This window comes from Podarcis pityusensis, assembly GCF_964106645.2.
Source record: "Podarcis pityusensis genome assembly, chromosome: 6".
Classification (NCBI taxonomy): Eukaryota; Metazoa; Chordata; class Lepidosauria; order Squamata; family Lacertidae; genus Podarcis; species Podarcis pityusensis.
The window spans coordinates 6146002-6165363 of NC_138030.1; positions in this window are offsets into that span (position 1 = coordinate 6146002).

Here is a 19362-nt window from a genome sequence, read left to right on the forward strand (position 1 = left end):
CATTTTATTTTCAGACCCAGCAAAGTAGCTGGGAGGTCCCCATCAATACCGGAGTGTGCATTTCATGGAAAACCTTCCCTGCCAGATGCCAGAGTAATGGGCCTATAATTGAGATGCGAGGACAGGGAGGAGAAGGGGGTCTTCTGGTTGCAGTGGACTAAATGAAAGCCCTGTCCTTTCCAAGAATCCACCAGGTAAAAGATGGAGAGACCAGCACTTATTTGTTCCTACGGAAAGAGCAGACGATGTGGCATTTCCACAACTAAGGTGCCTGAACTAAGGATGGATGGATTGGTAAATTTCATTTTCTCTCATTGTCTCAATTTTCCAACCTTTCGTTCAATTCTCCACATTTTTATATGACTTTGCAATATTGCTTTAAATATTCACTAGCCTTTTAATTTCTCATAATATATGCATTTTTCACATTTTTGTATGCAGTTTTTCCAGATTTGCAAATATATGCAAATATATGCAAAGCTCTTTCCCCTGATATAATGCATTTTTTTATCCCCTCCCCCAATACATGCATTTTTTAAATCAAGACTTTACCCTACTATAAGCATTTTTGGACGCTCTTCTTAAGGAGTCGGCAACCTAAGGCCCATGGGCCACAAGCGGCCCATGGGGGGCATTTGGCCAGCCCATGGACCCCCCCCCCACCCACTCGGGGACCCCTGCTGCCTGCTAGGTCAGCTCCCGTGCGCCGTGCTAAACCAGCATGGAGCAGAGCGGGGACTGCCTTCCACAACACTGGCCGGCTTCCCACAGGCTGGTGAAGAGGAATGGGTGTTTCTCAATCCTGCTGTGACAAGCTTTCCTCTCCCCTGGTCTCTCAGAACCAGGAGAGGTATGAAGAGGGCGTAGGAGATGTTAGTGTCACACAGGCACAGTCTCAGATTCATTGGGGGAAACCCTAGGCAAGGAGGGGACTTGGCAGAGACCTTCAATCTCAGCAACTGCTTCACTCAGGCAAGACCTGCTGAAGAAGTGTTGCTGTTCTCATTGGGCGCAACACTCCTGTGCCGATCTCGTTTTTGCCAATGAAGAGTTAACTGCGATTTGCTCGGAGTGATCTACTGCTGACTCGCTCCTGTCAACAGGACCATTTCACCCAGATGACACTGACCTGCCTCACACCTGAAGCCAAGACACGGTAGCAAAGGGACATGCACTGAAATGTACTCTTGTTTGCACCTTGGCAAGCAAGGTCGATGGCAAGCCCTGCTGGAATCGGCTGCCCTAACGCCATCGTGAAGCTGACCTCTGCCGAAAGCAGGGCTTGCTGTAAGCGCAGATCAGTTGACCAGTGCTTCCGAGAAGCCTCTCAGGGATCGGCTGTGGTTTGGAATTCCCAGGCGGAAGCACGATGGTGCAACAAATCCCTCTCCAAATCAGGGCTTGCTGGGTTTTTGCTAAGCCAGTGTGCCAGCCCATTGGGTGAAAATCTCAGTGTCAGAGGTGCTTTGAAAGCGGGCATCAAGAGATGAAGCCAGGCAGATGTGGTCATAGTTTACGGAGAAAAGATAGCTCACCTTTTTAGATGCTCTTGCAAAGGCTTTCTGGGTTGTCAACAAGGAAGTTCTGAGAAGAACCAGATGCCCTTTGAGCCAAATAGATTTCCATCCATCCACTCTTTTTAAGCCTGCGCCTTAGCCATCCCCTAAAACAGTTGACAGAATGGATCTGTGCTTTTTTTTTTTTTAAAAAAAAGGTACCTGTCAAATACCTTCTCCATCTTTCCGCAGTAACGACCTGTTAAGAGCTGAATGCAGTCATACTGCCTGCATTAGCCCATCAGGTGCTCAGCTTCAGAGTACTCAAGTCATAAAACCAGGAGAGATTCTGTCCCATAACAGCTGCAGGTAGGACCGTAATGGCAGTTAAATCGCCCGCAAACTACTCTGCCCCATCCCTTTCCACACGTCCCCTCTTTGCACCTGATCACCACTCAAGAGTTATTACAGAAAACAATAACAATAATAATACCAAAAAAGGCAGGACTGTTCCCAGAATCCAGGCACTGTCATAAAATGGGTTTTCCTGCTTAACAGTCCCTCCTCCACGCCTGCCTGCCTGCTTTCTCCCTCCCTCCATCTATTTCCAGAAGAGACCCCCCTCTCTTTCCAGCCACCAACTTATCAGTGGGAGAAGTCTTCGCCTGCCCCGTGCTTTGATAGGCAGGAACCCAGTATGTTTCTGAGCTCAAATCAAAGTGTTGGGGCTGACCTTTAAAGCTCTAAACAGCCTTGGCCCACTATACCTGAAGGAGCGTCTCCACCCCCATCGTTCTGCCCGGACACTGAGGTCCAGCACCGAGGGCCTTCTGGTGGTTCCCTCCTTGCGAGAAGCGAGGTTGCAGTGAACCAGGCAGAGGGCCTTCTCGATGGTGACACCCGCCCTGTGGAATGCCCTCCCAGCAGATGTCAAGGAAACAAACAACTACCTGATTTTTAGAAGACATCTGAAGGCAACCCTGTTTGGGGAAGTTTTTAATATTTGATGTTTTATCGTATTTTTAATATTCTGTTGGGAGCCACCCAGAGTGGCTGGGGAAACCCAGCCGGATGGGTGGGGTATAAATATAGGTAAAGGGACCCCTGACCGTTAGGTCCAGTCGCGGACGACTCTGGGGTTGCGGCGCTCATCTCGCTTTATTGGCCGAGGGAGCCGGTGTACAGCTTCCAGGTCATGTGGCCAGCATGACTAAGCCGCTTCTGGTGAAACCAGAGCAGCGCATGGAACCGCCGTTTACCTTCCCGCCGGAGCGGTACCAATTTATCTACTTGCACTTTAACGTGCTTTTGAACTGCTAGGTTAGCAGAAGCAGGGACCGAGCAATGGGAGCTCACCCTGTTGCGGGGATTCGAACCGCCAACCTTCTGATCAGCAAGCCTTAGGCTCTGTGATTTAGACCACAGCACCACCAGCGTCCCAGGGTATAAATAATAAACCATTAAACTAAACTATTAACCTGCTGATTCAGACCAGAGGTGGATTTTGGGGGGGGCGGGGTGACCGGTTCAATCACACTGGGTGCAGAGCTTTAGAGGCGCCATAGGGGGCGCCACAACTATGATGCAGAATGGGAAGTGAGAGGTGTGGGAAGGCATTAAATTTTGGTTTCAAGCAGAGGTGCCGCTGAAATTTGAGACCCCAAGGTATGCCACTGATTCTGACAGATCAAGCCACCTAGAGAAGGTTTTCTCTCTAAGGGCGTAGGGATGGGTGAGTTCCATTCACATTTAATAGAGAACCGATCCAACTTGCACCTTCCAAAACAACATGAGAACCAAAACACAGGTCAGTTTCAGAATTTGCATTTCTTCAAATTTTCCAATGCAGTTGTCCAGCCAAGTAATGTGCGCAAAAATGCATCTTTTTAGTGTGCATAAAAATGGAGAGATGGGTGAAAAGAACATAGAAAAATGCATGGCATTAGGGGGAAATGCTTGCAAAAATGTGTAAGTTAATTAAAACTGCATATAAAAATGGGTTTATTCGGAGAAATTTGCACCAAAATCCTGGTGAGTTTTCACAATGATTTTTTTAAAACAAACAGGAAACTGCTGCAAAACACGGAAAACCGAATTTAACCCTGGGAAAATGAGAGATCAGTTCCTAGTCCGGAGACAGATCAATGATCTGGGAATAGGAAGAGTTCTTTGTGTTTCCGAAACATGAATTTATTGAGCTTTTGATCTTTCTTCAGTGGCAAATAGTCACGAGAGAGAAATTTGGATCGCTTTCATTTACACTTCCTGAAACGACACATGAACTAACACGCAGCTAGCCTTCGAAAGTTGCACAGCTCCAAATTTTGTGACGTAGCTCTCTGACCCAAAAAGGTGTAAGATCAGGGAAATTCTGCGTAAGGTGCATGCGTTGGTGGAAACAGAATACAAAAATGCATTGCATTGGGGGAAATGTTTTGCAGACACGCATGTTTGGCAGAATTGCGTGTGGGGGATGGATGTGTCTATTAGGGGAAAGCGGCGACTGGAAAACGAAATTGCAAACTGATGCTGGAATGTGGATAACTGGGAAAAATGAGAAACAGAGAGAAACCAAAATGGAACGATCCATCCGTACCTAAGAAAAGTGAGAGATATTACCCAAAGCCGGGGGTGGGGGAAGGGGGGTCCCTCTCAACCCTAGTACAAAGCATGAGATCATTACATGAGACACAACGGGGAGGGAAATGAAATTATTTTAGCAACTGGGAACAGCAGCCTCCACACAAAAGCCATCGCTGTAGCAGAACATCCTGTCCTCCAGGAAAACAGGAAGTGTTAAACCTCCATCCTGACATGGCATCCTTTATAGGTTAAGCAAACCCAAAAGGGAACTGACTCCGTCTCTAGGGGCAAATCAAACCGATTGGGGCTGTGATTGTGGAGGGCGCGATAAAAGGTCTCTGGAATGTTTCGTTCCTCCCATTCCTCAGGTCCCACGTTAATGGAACCCGTAGCAACGTGCGGCGTGAGAGATCCATCTTGCACAGTGTCAAGACTCCATCTATGGGGGTTTTGGGGGGAGAACTATAGCTCAGTGGCAAAGGGCGAGGTTTTGTGAGCCGAAGGTCCCGGGTTCAGTTCCCGGCATCTCTCGTTAAAAGGGTCAGGTAGCAGGTGGTGGGAAAAACCTCCTTTTTTCCCTCCCAAGCACTCCAGAGAGCCATTGCCAGCCAGAGTAGACAATATGGGGCCGGATGGAGAAACAGCAGGCTTTCCTATATTGCTCAGATCTCTGTTTCAAAAGCCTGCCAAAGTTGTTTGGACAGAGGGGACCTACAGAGGAACATTTGTGACTCTTCAGCTCTTGCCAGACTACAAATCCCATAGTCCCTAATTTAGGATGGACGCAGTTCTGGTTCTCTCAGCCAATCTGGTGCTCTGTTTCCAATCTTGAATTCAGCACTTCACATTTCTGCAACAATTTGTTTTTTGGTTTTTTTAATGTTTAACATTTTTAATTTTTACCGACAACCAAAACACAAACAGTGAACCCCCCCCCCCCAGGCGGCTGATACATTGGCTATACATAATCAATAATAACATATTCAAATCAACCATATGTACAATTTTATATACGTTAACACGCCTCCATCCACAAGGTTTATTTGACTTTTAACATTTTAATTGCCCCAAATTGTTCAAACCTGCCCAAATAATTCAATATCTTCTCAAACCAATCCTCCTCTTTCTCACTGACCTTAAATCCTTTCATTCTGTGTATCTTCACAGTTAGATATTCTAAAATTATAATATTATTCAGTTTTTTCCTCCATTGGTTCACCCCTAACTCGTCTGCATTTTTCCAATTACTCCCTATAACCTGTCTGGCTGCAGTTACCATCAATTTTACCCATTTACATTCCTCTTTTGTTTTTAACTCTCTGCTACTCAGAGAACCATTAATTTAGATATTCCCACCTTCCTACCCACAATTCCCGATATTTCTATACCAATCTGTTCCCAAAATTCATTAACTAGCGGACAACCCCACCACATATGACTGTACGTTCCCATCACTCCACATTTCCGCCAACAATTCTTACTTCCAGATTTCTGCAACAATTTGTGACTTTTTTGGGAAGTTTCAGGGGGTTGGACTAGATGACCCTTGTGGTCCCTTCCAACTCTACAATTCTATAATTCCTACTCATGAAAATTCACCAGGGTTTTAGCGCTCATTTCGCCTAATAAACACATTTTGGTATTCACTTCTGACTAACAATACACACAATTTTGCAAGCAGTTTCCCCAGATATGTCTTTTGTATGCTTTTTGTATGCTTTAGTATGCTTTTTATTTAAAGCCATGGTTTTCCCAGTAGTGATGTATGGAAGTGAAAGCTGGACCATAAAGAAGGCTGATCGCCAAAGAATTGATGCTTTTGAATTATGGTGCTGGAGGAGACTCTTGAGAGTCCCATGGACTGCAAGAAGATCAAACGTATCCATTCTTAAGGAAATCAGCCCTGAGCGCTCACTGGAAGGACAGATCCTGAAGCTGAGGCTCCAATACTTTGGCCACCTCATGAGAAGAGAGGACTCCCTGGAAAGGGCCCTGATGTTGGGAAAGATGGAGGGCACAAGGAGAAGGGGATGACAGAGGATGAGATGGTTGGGCAGTGTTCTCGAAGCTACCAGCATGAGTTTGACCAAACTGCGGGAGGCAGTGGAAGACAGGAGTGCCTGGCGTCCTCTGGTCCAGGGGGTCACGAAGAGTCGGGCACGACTAAACGACTAAACAACAACAACATGCTTTTTGTCACTAAGATATTCATTTTTATGCACACTTTTCCCCAATATAAAATATCTTTTGGCTGGAGAACTGCATCGCTAAATTCAGATGAGTGCAAATTTCGAAGGATAGCTTCGTTTCAGTCACGTATTGTTTCAGAAAGTGTGGATTTGATAGATTTGCCTTTGAATGTAAGTGAAATTGAATGCCCCTCCCCCCATTCCCAGCCATGGCCACTGGCCATTCTGACTGAGCCTGATGGCAGCTGCAGTTCAACAACATCTGGAGGGCCATAGATTGATTGATTGATTGATTGATTGATTGGTTGATTGAATATACCGCCCTATACCCGGGGGTCTCAGGGCGGTTCACAGAATAAAATCAAGATATAAAACCACAAGATACTGAATAAAAATAAAACAACAGCCCAATAGCCCCCCCCAAAAAACACACATTTTAAAAGGGCATAGGATGTAAATCGGATCAGCCAAAGGCCTGGTTGAAAAGGAATGTTTTTGCCTGGCACCTAAAGGTGTATAATGAAGGTGCCAGGTGAACTTCCCTGGGGAGAGCATTCCACAGACGGGGAGCCACTGCAGAGAAGGCTCTGTTCTCATATTGCCACCCTCAGGACCTCTTGAGGAGGGGGCACATGAAGGAGGGCCTCAGAAGATGATCTCAGGGTCTGGGTAGGTTCATTTAGAAAGAGGCAGTCCTTGAGGTATGGCAGTCCTGAACTGTTTCCGGCTTTATAGGTCAAAAACAGCACTTTGAATTGGGCCCCACCCACAGACGAAAGGAATAGTTGCAGGAAACGCTTCTGTGTTCAACTCTGATCAAAACAGGAGTTTTCCATTTGCTTAAGTTCATGGCCCAAGGTGAGATGTAAACCAGCGGTGCCTTCCGCTATGCGATGGATCAAAATGCAGTGCCCATTTCAGCAATATGGTCATTTATTTCATTTATGAATCGCTTCCCAGAAAGCATCTCAAAGGAAATACAATTTAAAATTATGATTAATGGATTGATAAAGGAATATTAATCCTATACGATTACCGTATTTTTCTCTCTATAAGATGCACCAGACCACAAGACGCACCTAGTTTTTGGAGGAGGAAAACAGGAAAAAAAATATTCTGAATCTCAGAAGCCAGAACAGCAAGAGGGATCGCTGCGCAGTGAAAGCAGCAATCCCTCTTGCTCTTCTGGCTTCTGGGACAGCTGCACAGCCTGCATTCGCTCCATAAGACGCACACACATTTCCCCTTACTTTTTAGGAGGGAAAAAGAGAGTCTTATAGAGCAAAAAATATGGTAATTGGGGAAATTGTTAAGTAAATGTCTAAACAGGCACCGAACACGTGCAGTTGATGGAAATAGGAATGGATGGAAAACAATTAAAAACAAAGAAAAAGTACCGTATTTTATTGTGAGCAGCAAAGGAGGGAGGGGAAAGAAGCAACTTAGAAGGGGGGGGGGGGTTGAAAGTCAAGTTTTACATTGGTGTTAAATTTGAATTAACTTGTTGTTAATTGGTTTAAAATTTGGAAAACTAATAAAAAAATAATTGCAAAAAAAGACAGAGAAATTCCACCCAGAAGGTTTGTTGAAAGAGGGGAGTTTTCCCACAGAGAGGCAGCATGGCACAGTGGTTAGAGTGTCAGACTAGGAAGATGATGGACTTTTCGGAGCTAGCCGACCTGACCGGAAGAATCCGCAACCAGAAGGAGGAGGAGCATCAGGAAGAATGGAAGAAATTCAAAGACTATTTATCTAAATATGCTAAGATTAATTAGAAATACTTGCAAAACAATAGTTAGGCTAAGGATCTGAATACGTGAAATTATAAAACAATATGTTTAAAGCTAAGATGAAAAGAGAAAAAGATGTTAAGAGGATTAAGTAAATTTTATGAGATATTATTTTGGAAAACCGTTATAATGATATATAATGAAATTCAGTCAAGGGAATTTGAGGAAGCCATTTAACTAAGATATTAATATTGGATCAAGTTCAGTTATGATTTGTGTTTGTTTGTTTGTTTAAAAATGTGGAAAACTAATAAAATTTTTGAAAGAAAAAAAAAGAGTGTCAGACTAGGCCCTGGGAGGTCAGGGTTCGAATCTCCACTCGGCCACAAAATTCACTGTGGGACCTTGGGCCAGTCACTGCCTCTCAGTTTAATCTCTACCTCACAGGGCTGCTGTGGGGATTAAATGAGGAGGGGGAAAATCATGTGTACCACCTTGCGATTCTTGTCCCAAGACTCTGCTTTCAGTCAATCCCACAGAGCTTTGATGGGCAACTGCAGGGGTCAGAAAGGCTTACCGGGCATGGGCCGGATCACTTCTGCGGAGATCCTCCGTCAGCCAAGCCTGCACAGTGCCACGCCGGGAATCGCGTATGCGGCTGGGCTGGATGAATCCCAAGCTGGAATTAAGCTTGCCGGAAGACATATCAACAACCTCAGATATGCAGATGACAAAACCTTGATGGCAGAAAGTGAGGAGGAATGAAAGAACCTTTTAATGAGGGTGAAAGAGGAGAGCGCAAAATATGGTCTGAAGCTCAACATCAAAAAAACAAAGATCATGGCCACTGGTCCCATCACCTCCTGGCAAATAGAAGGGGAAGAAATGGAGGCAGTAAGAGATTTACTTTCTTGGGCTCCATGATCACTGCAGATGGTGACAGCAGTCACAAAATTAAAAGACACCTGCTTCTTGGGACAAAAGCAATGACAAACCTAGACAGCATCTTAAAAAGCAGAGACATCACCTTGCCAACAAAGGTCCGTATAGTTAAAGCTGTGGTTTTCCCAGTAGTGATGTATGGAAGTGAGAACTGGACCATAAAGAAGGCTGGTCGCCGAAGAATGGATGCTTTTGAATTATGGTGCTGGAGGAGACTCTTGAGAGTCCCATGGGCTGCAAGAAGATCAAACCTCTCCATTCTGAAGGAAATCAGCCCTGAGTGCTCACTGGAAGGACAGATCCTGAAGCTCAGGCTTTGGCCACCTCAGGAGAAGACTCCCTGGAAAAGACCCTGATGTTGGGAAAGATGGAGGGCTCAAGGAGAAGGGGACGACAGAGGACGAGATAATTGGATAGTGTTCTCGAAGCTCCCAACATGAGTTTGACCAAGCTGCGGGAGGCAGTGGAAGACAGGAGTGCCTGGCGTGCTCTGGTCCATGGGGTCACGAAGAGTCGGACACGACTGAACGACTAAACAACAACATGTCTGTAGCCGAAAATCTTCTGCACATGCCCGTATGCCGAAAATTGTGCCTTCGCAGAAGCAATTTTTGGTATCTGGGCATGCGCAGAAGCAATTTCCGGCGCCGTGAAAATGCGCAGACGTGATTTCCGGCGCCGTGAAAATGCGCAGACGTGATTTCCGGTGCCTGGGCGTGTGCAGAAGTGATTTCCGGGGCTGTGGAAGAGAGTCCCTGCGCCGTGTTGCGCTGGTTTAGCGCAGCACATGGGGACTCGCTGAGCAGGAGGCTTGGTTCAGGGGCGGCTCATGGGCCAGTTAAATGGCCTCCAAGGGCCACCTCCGGGCCATGGGCCTTAGATTGCCAGCCCCTGGGCAAATGGGACAGCCTTTCCCCCCTATGTATTGTCTCTGCCACTTAGCCTGGAATCTCTGCTTTTCATGTGGGGGCTGGCGTTATGCAAAGACCAGTTAATCGCTTCACTTGCGAGAGCTGAAGGTCCCCGAGTTTGATATCTCTGCTAAGTATTTTAGCAGGGGCTGTTGGCGTCCTAAACCTCAAGTGCCCATTAAAAGCGCAGGAGCACATGTTACGAGCAGTAATGCAATGGTGCAGAAATGGTTCACAAAGAGAGAGTCCCCCCCATCAAGCGATTAACTACAAAAGTGAGTCATTGCCAAGAAACTATAAAAAGACCCAGGGTCATAAGAACTGGGAAGGAGGGGGGTCTCAGAGGCTTACTTCAGTCTTGTCTAAAACATGCCTCTGTGTGAGCTGTTTTGGCCATTCTTCTTCATTCCCCCCCCCCCCCCCATTTCCTGATCATAGAATCTGAAGGGACCCTGCGGGTCATCTAGTCCAACCCCCTGCAATGCAGCCGTCGCTTATGGGGATCAAACCTGCAACCTTGGTTTTATCAGCACCAAACTCTAACCAACTGTAATGCTTTTTACAGTCATTATTTCATTTCCAGTACTGGAAACCCCAGAAGGAATTCAATTCTCCAAGCCATCTCTTCCATCCAAAGCAAGGGATTTCCACGCAAACCGATTTGTGGACTGCTATATTCTCTGCGTTAAAGCTGTGGTTTTCCCAGTAGTGATGTGTGGAAGTGAGAGATGGACCATAAAGAAGGCTGATCGCCAAAGAATTGATGCTTTTGAATTATGGTGCTGGAGGAGACTCTTGAGAGTCCCATGGACTGCAAGAAGATCAAACCTCTCCATTCTGAAGGAAATCAGCCCTGAGTGCTCACTGGAAGGACAGATCCTGAAGCTGAGGCTCTTGCGGAAAAGCAAGGCAGGTCTTTATTTTTCTGTTGCAAGGAGGTCAGAGAGACCCAGAACAAAGATGTGCAAAGCCCCTCAAAAGGCTTTTGACATTGCCCAACCCCTCACCCAAAGACCACCCTAAAAGCATCATCTATACATCACAAGAGGTGGTCTAAATCAGAAATTTGAGTGTGGCTTCTCTCCTGTCTGCCAAGATGCCTGATAATGTTTTACTGATTGCATTACCTGGGCAGTCTGGCCATTCTTTTGAGATGGTAAATACTTTAGGTCTTGCATATAGGTCGCAGGCCCACCCTGTTCAGACACAAATATGCCCTTAAGACAGGATTTGAAGGATTTGTAAGTGAAAAGAATGACTGGGAAAGGTTTCTCCAAGATATCTCCTTCTGCAGAGGAAATATTTAGAAAATCTAAGTTCGGGATATGATACGATACAATACAATACGATAATCTTTATTGTCATTGTCCCATACAGAACAACGAAATTGAAAAAAATCTACATAAGACATTAAAAAACCAACAAGCCTGCTATCCCAGCTATCCCAACCTGGTTAGCCACTAAAAACTCTGATACCCCATTTCTAAATACAATATACTCCCATAGAGACACCTTACACTGCATTTAAAACCAAAATCGCGTTTGGATAGAAACTGTTTCTCAGGCGGCTAGTCCTAGTCTTTATAACCCTGGACCTTCTTCCAGAAGGCAGAAGCTGAAAGAGATCATTTCCGGGGTGCACACTATCATGTTTGTTCTGTGTGCTAAAATAATGTGTAATTTTCTCAGGGAATATTTCCCAAATCTTGAAAGGCGAAGGATTGATATTCTGTGGAGTGTATGTCTGCTATGTGTGCGCACCCTAAGAATTTATGACAGAAGGGATTCCAAGGGTCATTTAGCCCCCTGCATAGCATCTACCAACTAGATGGCTTCAGGAAGCTAGTAGGTTTTTAAATTTTTATTTTTATTAGTTTTAAAATGACTATGAAACCACAGAAATCAGTAAACAATCACAAAAATTCAATAACATGTCCAATTGAAGGCAGGGCATGCAAAACCCAGTCGGTAGAGCATGAGATTCTTAATCTTAGGGTCGTGGGTTCTTTTTTTAAAAAAAGTTTTTTATTGACTATTTTCACATAACAAATTATTTCAACAATTGTATTTCCCCCCCATTCTTCCCTTCCCATCTCCCCCCATACCCCCCTCCGACTTCCCTCAGTTCCTCTTTCTGATTTATTAACACATATTATTCTCTGCATGTTATAAAAATGTAAAAACCTCTAAATTATCCATCTATTATATTAACAAATAAATTTGTGTCTGTTTATTCAAAGCCTGCCAAGGAGTCCAGTTCATTTTGTTGTTTCTTTAAGTACTTTGTAAAAGGTTCCCAATCATCTCTGAAGTCACAGTTGTCCTTATCGCGCAATTTGTACGTCAACTTTGCCAGTTCCACATAGTCCATCAATTTCTCTTGCCACTGTTCTTTTGTCAGGATTTCTTCATTCTTCCATCCTTGTGTTATTAAGACTTGCCGCCATTGTCGCATACATAAATATGTTCTTCATTTTCCTTGGCAGGTCTTTTCCTACAATCCCTAACAAAAATGCGTCTGGCTTTTTTACAAATGTTAATTTGAACATTTTCTTCAACTCATTATATATCATTTCCCAATTTTTTAAAATTTCTCTGCAATCCCACCACATATGATAAAAAGTCCCTTCTTTTTCCTTGCATTTCCAACATATATTTGAACCAGTTTTATACATTCTTGCTATCTGTACTGGTGTTATGTACCATCTATACATCATTTTCATGTAATTTTCTTTCAATAAAGAACAGTCTGTAAAATTTAAATCGGTTTTCCACAATCTTCAAACAATATATTATGACCTATATCTTGTGCCCATTTAATCATGACTGATTTCACCTCTTCATCTTTTGTTTCCCATTCTAGCAGAATACAATCTGCGCCCTTCAGCAGCTTTACCTTCCAGGGTTCTGGGTTAGAGCCCCACATTGGGCAAAAGATTCCTGCATTGCAGGGGGTTGGATTAGATGACCCTCGTGGTCCCTTCCAAATCTACAATCCTATGATCCTATTAAATTTCTGTAGGTGTCGTGAGGAGAGATACTTGTAAATTCGAAACTATGCTGTATGAAATAAAATCCCACTATACTGAATAGGAGGGACGCTGGTGGTGCTGTGGGTTAAACCACAGAGCCTAGGACTTGCCAATCAGAAGGTCAGCGGTTCGAATCCCCGCGACAGGGTGAGCTCCCATTGCTCGGTCCCTGCTCCTGCCAACCTAGCCGTTCAAAAGCACATCAAAGTGCAAGTAGATCAATAGGTACCACTCCAGCGGGAAGGTAAACGGCGTTTCCGTGCGCTGCTCTGGTTTGCCAGAAGTGGCTTAGTCATGCTGGCCACGTGACCCGGAAACTGTATGCCTGCTCCCTCGGCCAATAAAGCGAGATGAGCACCACAACCCCAGAGTCGGCCACGACTGGACCTAATGGTCAGGGGTCCCTTTACCTTTACTTTATACTGAATAGAAATGATGGGAATTGCATTGCCCCTTAGAGACCCATAACTTGTGTGTTATTTTTCCCCCCTGCAAGAACTAAAATCCCAATATGAGGATAGATTCAGGAAGCTGGTAGTTTAGTTTAGTGGCATATGCTTTAGAGGGACAATATAGCCAGCATGTTCAGCAGCCAATGATAGCTTTATCCTCCATGAATTTATCTAATCTTCTTACAGCTGTCCAAGTGAGTGGATTTAGATGAGATTGGCTCTGTGAATCTTGGTGTCATTTACAGTACTCACTTTATCAGAGCCAACCCCAAAGTTGCAAAATCACGATGCAAAAGCTTTTCGAGTCTTATGTATGTGTTTGAAATTATTTACAACCTGCTCTTCATTGAACACGCTTTCCAGAGCAAGGATTGGCATTAAAATACAATAAAAGGATCTTTACGATACAATATCTTTATTGTCGTTGTCCCACACAGAACAACGAAATTGAAAAATCTACATAAGACATTCAAAAACCAACAAAAACCAACAAGCAGCCTGCTATCCCAGCCATCCCAACGTGGTTAGCCCCCTAAAAACTCTGAAACCCAATTTTTAAATATGATATACTCCCATAGAGACTCCTCATACTGCGTTTAAAACCAAAAGGCAATTTATAATAAAAACAGACAATATGCATCAATCAGGCGAGGGAACTGTTTTTCTTTTTGCAAATGCATGGAATGAGCAGTCATTTTCACCTGGTGCCCAAATTCTGTCTATGCCAGTGCACTTTGCACCTGCGGGTGGGAAGGGCAAATACAGTGGTACCTCGGGTTACAGACGCTTCAGGTTACAGACTCTGCTAACCCAGAAATAGTACCTCGGGTTAAGAACTTTGCTTCAGGATGAGAACAGAAATCGCGTGGCGGTGGCACAGCAGCAGTGGGAGGCCCCTTTAGCTAAAGACAGTTTCAGGTTAAGAACAGACCTCCAGAATGAATTAAGTTCTTAACCCGAGGTACCACTGTACAGAGTTGGAGTGTCACAGTTGCGACACACCTTAACTCAGAGGACTGTGGACCAGGAGTAAAGATGCAGGAGAAATTCAGTTCTGTTTGCACTGAAAGGCGAACCTACCTAATTTGTGCTTTCCGAAACAACACAGCGAACTGAAGCACACCCATCCTTCAAAACCCACACTTCTCTATGTGTTGTGATGCCATTTCCCAGCCAAATAATGTATAGAAAAATGCACGTGCCTTAAAAAAGGATAGAACTTTCTTTATGTATGCTACAACAGCAGCAAGAATACTCATCGCTAAACATTGGAAGACACAAGATTTACCCACACTGGAGGAATGGCAGATGAAACTAATGGACTATATGGAATTGGCAGAAATGACTGGCAGAATCCGTGACCAGGGAGAAGAGTCGGTGGAAGAAGATTGGAAGAAATTCAAAGACTACTTACAGAAATATTGCAAAATTAATGAATGTTAGAATGATGTTGGATTGAAGTTAAGTGGTTTCTAGCTGTATAGGTACAAAAGAATATGGAAAAATTGGTTTTTAATTTGTAAAAATCTAATGTTACAATATATCAAGATTGAGGATTAGGATTAAAAAGGAGGGAAAGGAATTGTTGGATTAACAAATTGAATTGGAATACAAAAGAGGGAGGTATGAGGAGGTCAGGGAAACAAGGATACGAATGTAAGGCATGGAAAGATTGATCTATTTTTTAAGTGTTTTTTATTCTTTTATTCTGTATTTTGTATTTTTCTTGTATTTTTATTTCTGCCTTTTGCTTTTGCTTTTCTTGTTTTTTATGTAACTCTTTTTTCTGAAATTTTAATAAATATCATTTAAAAAAGAAAAAAAGAAAAATGCACGTGCCAGGGTAAAGCCTGCATAAATATGCACCGATTAGAGAAAATAGAGAGAAATTGCTTTGCAAAAAGGTGCGGATTGGGCAAAAGCAGATTGGAAAATGTGATACGCAGAGCCATCTTTCTTATTGGGCTTACTGGCGCGTTGTGCCAGGGCGCTGGCCTCTCGGGAGCACCCCAGCGAGTGGGGGAGCTATGCGGCTTCGCCAGCGGCCTCCTCTTTCCTCGCACGCACGCCAGCTGTGCCCCGTCAACCACTGAGAGCCAGTGTGGTGTAGTGGTTAAGAGTGGTGGACTCGTAGTCTGGTGAACCGGGTTCGCTTCCTCGCTCCTCCACATGCAGCTGCTGGGTGACCTTGGTCTAGTCACACTTCTCGGAAGCCTCTCAGCCCCACTCACCTCACAGAGTGTTTGTTGTGGGGGAGGAAGGGAAAGGAGAATGTTAGCCGCTTTGCGACTCCTTCAGGTAGTGATAAAGCGGGATATCAAATCCAAACTCCTCCTCCTCCTCCTCTTCTTCTTCTATGGGTGGCGGGTGTGCAGCTTGCCTCCCAAGCCTCCGTGGTAGGAGAGTGATCCCTGCAGAGGCTTAGGATGGAAGCTGTGCCCCACCAACTACAGTGGTACCTCAGGTTACATATGCTTCAGGTTACAGACTCCGCTAAACCAGAAATAGTACCTCAGGTTAAGAACTTTGCTTCAGGATGAGAACAGAAATCGTGCGGCAGCAGTGCAGTGGGAGCAGGAGGCCCCATTAGCTAAAGTGGTACCTCAGATTAAGACTGGTTTCAGGTTAAGAACGGACCTCCAGAACAAATTAAGTTCTTAACCCGAGGTACCACTGTATATGGCTGGTGGGCATGCAGCTTGCCTCCCAAGCCTCTGAGGGGGGAGTGCGATCCCCGCAGAGCCTTGGGGAAAGGTTGATAACTCTGGGAAAGGGGTGGTGGTGGTGCTGGAGGGATCTTTGCACCACGGCGCCGGATATGCTTAAGACGGCCCTGGTGATAGGATGATTTGCACCAAAACGCTGCTAGATTTATATGAGGACTTGGGGGGGGGGAATGCAAACTGAAGCAGGGCCTTGCAGAGCCAGGCAGAGGCCCGGGCCAGGTAGATAATGTGCCCCCCTCTTTTTTTACCCTGGGGATAACTGAAGTCTTATAAATAAGTATATAAATATTTTTTACCGACACCCCCTTTGGAATCAGAGGCCCAGGCCAAGTGGCCCATATGGCCCCCCCTCTGTCTGGGCCTGAACTGATGTTAAGAACCGAACTTAACACTGGAAACAACGAGGAGCTGAGAGGAACCGAAATGGTATGAGTTGCCCATCTCTAGTCATGAGAAGTCCTCCTCTGATGCTCTCCATGTCCAGGCAGGTATATAAGGGAGCAGAAGGTCTTTTAGGTTTCTGAGTCTTCAGCCATCTAGAGCAGGGGCCGGTAAAGCTTGGGCCGGTTCATGGTCCCGCAGATGTCGCGGTGGGCCAGAGTGTGTGTGTGTGCGCACATGCGCAAATGCTATTTCCGGCACTCCTTCCCGCGCTTCCTGCAGCCAATGGGAAGCTGGCCAGCGTCGCGGAAGGCGGTCCCTGCTCCGCGCCAGTTTAGTGTGGTGCACGGGAGCCAACCAAGTGGGCGGCGAGGTTCCCTGGGCCGGTTAAATAATAATACTAACAATAATAATTTATTATTTATACCCCGCTCATCTGGCTGAGCCTCCCCAGCCACTCTGGGCGGCTTCCAATCGAGTGTTAAAAACAATACAGCATTAAATATTAAAAACTTCCCTAAACTTCCCTAAATGACCCCCATGGGCCGCTTGTGCCCCATGGGCCTTATGTTGCTGACCTCTGATCTAGAGCTTCTAGACTGGGTTCTGAGCCATCTAGAGTGCTCCAAAACTCTTCACCAGAAGACATCTCATCTCATGAAGCGTTCTGGAGATCTGAAAAACTTGTACGCTATTTTGCAACATTTTGGTTGGTTCCAGCAGAGGTGTTGGATCTTGGAGTTCGGAAACACAGACCAACTCATCTGCCTTATATTGATGACACTTTGTTCTCCATATCACTAGATGATCTCACTCAGTGGCGCTCTCTCTCCCTCTCTCTCCACACACAAACATATATACTGTATGGTGCCAGCCAGATGGGTAGGAACAGAGCCAGGATAAAGCCAGGTTGCTCAGTTCTGCAGCTGGTCCAAGAGGAAAAAAAATATATGCAGGACTTGACAAACCGCCAAGAAGTCCATTAGGCTGTACAGGAGTTTGGCGTCCCACTCTTGATTTTTAGATGTAATTACATGCCAGTGGAGGCATGCCAGTAATCAACTTCCTTTCCCTCTGGGAAGTTGGCAACTTGACATAGATGAGAGCAAGGCTCAAGGAGGCCCCGGCAGTGGCAAGGAGCCACGGGCCTCTTTAATACGTATTGGAGAGGGTGGGGCTTCTGGTTCCAGGGCGGGGCTTCCCCACAAAGTGGGTGCGTCCCCAGGTGCTTCTCCTTCTCCGAAGAACCCACCGAACGGGGCTGGGAATTCTAGTTGCCGAAAGGGACTAGGGGCATGGTTTCCTCAGCGATCGTTCAAGACGATCGCCTTTCCTGTGGGTGGCCGAGAAGGGGAAAGAATAGACATGTGTGCGTTTTAGCTTCTCCTTTGTACCTCAGGAAGTGATCGCATAGCAATAACCTGCAAGAGAAGTCAAGAGCTGGTCTTTCCCCCTCCCTGTCCCAAAACCCACCTCCTTCCTTCCAGATTTGTTTCTGGGGACTATAATGTCATTCAGCCTTTATAAGGCCATTTCCTGACATAGTCATTTGCAGGGATATACACAGGATGTTTCCTATTTCTTTACAAAGCTGGGGGGGGGGGGAGCAAACGCCAACCATTCTGGCTCCAATTGGATGCCCCAACCATGGCAAAGGGCCAGTCCTCCTGTTTTGCTGGTGATGTAACTTTCCCCTTCTCATTCCTTTACCTCCCTTGGCCTTGTTAACGGGCTGCAAATGGAAACGAAATTTGTCACCCATCATTTTGACTGGAACCTGCCTCCAAATCGGCATTTAAAACTAAAGTGTGCTTTGCAAGTGTTGAAAACCCAATCCTTTACACCGATGGAGTTTTCCTTTTAAAACTTCTCTAAAGTGAGTACGGTTGGTTTAAAGATCCTGCCCCCCCCCGCCACTCAACATCTTTTTGCCAACAGCAACAATAAGAGAGAAAGAGAAAGAAAGGGGACTCATAAAAAATAAAATAAAAACCTTCCTTGGCGAAGAAAAAAATCTGTTTTAAATCATCGCCATCATTCAATGAACAGATGTCATTAGCATTTTTCTGCAATGGACTGACATTTTCCTTTCTAGATATATTCTAAGCACATTCACTGGGGCTTTTTTTTTTTAAAAAAAAAAAGCCAATGTGTAGCTTGATTAATTGGATGGGGTTAAAATATGACAAAGAAGGAGTGGAAATATTTCGGGCAAAAGAAGAAAGAAAGAAAATCTACTTCAAGGGGCTGTTTTGGAACCGGAGTTTTAGCATACATTGTGTACAAAAACACAGCAGAAATATGGAGGGAGAGAACAGAGAGGATTGGTAATAACTAATAAGGTTGTTGTGAAAAATTCACAAGGTAAAAATGGCTAACTGCTTTGCCCGATGGAAGCGCCAACAGAAAGATGCCAGGCAAACGGCCCATCAGGCGACAAAGAGTTGTCTTGGGAAACATCTTGCAACCTCAAAGACAGCGTAGCCCAAGTGAAATTAAGTTTGCATTGCTATGGAATTAAGTTCTATTGATCGGAACTTAATTGCCTATTCCCCAGAGTGTTTTCATGAGCAACAGCAAGCCCTGTTCCTTGAATTCCCTGTCTTTGGAAACTGGATGAAAGCACCGCATGAACCAAGAATCTACAGCTGATTTTTCAAAAAGAGCTTTCTTCTCCATATACAGCATTAGCGGTGATGATGAGCAAGTGAAGCACAGGAGACTGAAAGGCATTCCTGGTGCAAAAAAACAATAATAATGCACAAAGACATTTCTGTGCCAGAGAAACAATGTGCTCGAAACGGGGGACATGCGTCCTCCAGTGCATCAGCAACATAACAAAAGATGATGTGATGAGATCTTAAGCTAGCACTGCAAACAATCACAATAATGTTTAGGACAGGGAAGAGGGTGGGTGGGA